Source organism: Pinus tabuliformis, chromosome 2_2, assembly GCF_031772625.1.
Source record: "Pinus tabuliformis cultivar Carrire ecotype Pingquan chromosome 2_2, CPIR1, whole genome shotgun sequence".
NCBI lineage: Eukaryota > Viridiplantae > Streptophyta > Pinopsida > Pinales > Pinaceae > Pinus > Pinus tabuliformis.
This window is the reverse complement of record NC_142300.1, coordinates 283,827,768-283,830,110: the sequence shown is the minus strand read 5'-3', so window position 1 is coordinate 283,830,110 and position 2,343 is coordinate 283,827,768.

Below are 2,343 nucleotides of genomic sequence, written 5' to 3'. Positions count from 1 at the left end.
GTTACTTCGCACACTTCCCTAGCCTTCGCGCCCTGATATACTTGCCTTCGCGTAGCCCTACCAAGGGGCTGTCGGGCTTTTGCACTGCTAGAGCAGCACTTTGTACTATTTCCCTAAGTCACACCTGAGATCTTACTTATCTTCTTACACCAGGTATTTATCTTCACGTAAATGGATGCCTTAAGTTATATTTATTTATACAAAAAATTCATATGAGTTCACGTAGCAAATAAACAGTAAACTTGCAATTCATACCCAATAATACATAAAACAAGAAAAGATATAGAAATATGATATAACTTCTCTTTATTAATGCTTCCAATGGTTATATAATTGACCTAACCTACGCACTCAGCTGCAGGGGTCCGCGCACTCAGTTGCGGACTACTAGACCTCTATGCACACAGCTGTAGAGCCTTGGCACACTTTTCTCTTACTTTCGAAGGGGTGGACAGCTGCGCCTTCAACTGCAGCACTGTTATCTGAAGGTTCAGCTCCAGTTGAACCTTGGTCATTTCTTCTCGTGCCTCACGCACCCTTGTTGCTAGTCTGTGGATGTGCACCTCTGCTGGGGAGTCTACTGGGATGGCCAGCTCAGGGACCATCTAACAGGCTTCTTCCAGTACCTGTACCATCTACCTGTTCGGTGACACCACTTCGTCATGCTACAAGCTAAACTTCTTGTTTGGTCAATTTAGTGTTGTCTAAATTGCTATCATTAATTGTCAACCCGGGGCTCGTAAGCTGATGAAGTGAAGTGTACAGTATATACTTAAGCAACCTTTCCTAGTTCTTTTTGTCGTTTTTGGATGATGTTTGTGGTTGATTTAACTTCTTAAGATGGAGTGATGGATTTATAAACAAATGAGTGTGTGTGTGTGCATATGGTGGTTTCTAAATGCTTCTTGAACTTTTTAAAGAGAAAGCTTGAAAAGTGACTTGCAATGGAATTGAAACTTCAAATGAAAGCAAAGCATTAAACAAAGTGACTAATGGCACTAGTCCACTATCTATGCTGCTGATAAGAACAAGAATAGCATCTATGTTAACTCAATGGAAAGTGAAAAACACTACTTTAACTGCAAAACTTAAATGACAAATCATAACACTTCATTCTTCCTTAACATTCTGCCTCCAGCTGAAATTGTTCATGTGAAAAATAGTTAAGAAGGAATCAGTAATATGAGTCCAAAAGCTAATCAAACCAAGCTGCCACTCAATGATATTTTGGTCCAATAAAGGTTAGTCAATTATGATGAGAAGACCATCAAAAGGTTAGTAAGCAACTTGTCAAAAACTTGATAAAGTAAACTAGCAATGAAACTAAGTAAGCAAGGTAAAAATCAGCAGCTAAGACAAGACAACTTCAAATACCATCAGTGATAAAAAGAAATAAAAACACACTATCCCGGGCTCCTAACACACCTGCATAAACAAACTGATCAGTTCTGAAAAGTGCTGGAAATGTAAAGGCATGAAATCAAACTGTACATTATTATACATGTTCAAAGAAATGAAAAACTGCAGAAATCAAACTATACATTATTGTACATGTGAAAATGAAAACAAAGAAAGGAAGGAAAATAAAGTTAAATGCTACTGTACATAGGTTGTGGCAGATGGGGGCCCTCCATCTACTCAACCAGCTAAAGATCAGCTACGTAGAGATGAACAGGAACAGTCTTCTTATATTAAATCAGCATGTCAAAATACAGTGAAAAAGTGTTGTAAAAACAGTCTTTAAAACAGAGTTTGGTAACCAAAATAATTACAGCAATTACAATACTAAAAAGCTAATCTCTAAGCGTTGGCAAACGCTTTATTTATAGGCACAGGGACAAACTGTCCTCTGCGTAAACTAAGCAACTACAGTCTTGACTATTTAACTATGCAGCAACACGCAGGCAACTCCGTGCACGTTTGGAGGAAACGGTCATCATGGGGAGTAAATCTATGGTTAGATCCTGTCCCCAGCTGTCTTCGTGGCGTGGAGGAAGTGCCAGCTGTGGTTCCGTGTCCCATTTGCTCACGCAGAGCCGTGCCACCGTTTGGAACTTTGATGTTTGACCGTGGATGCACCTGCGTTGACCGGGGGCATATGTGACCGATTTGGCCCAACTAATAGCATACGAACCATGTATACATCCATACCAACGTGCCCATGTGGCCCGTTCCTTGAGAAGACACGTGGAGTATAGCAAACAACAAAAAGGCTGCGGAATCTCTGAACAGCTGCGGAATTGCTGAACAGCTGCGGAATTGCAGAACAGCTGCGGAATTGTTGTACATGTACCAAAATTCTAAACCAACAGTCAATCATTAGCACAGTCAACAAATCATGTT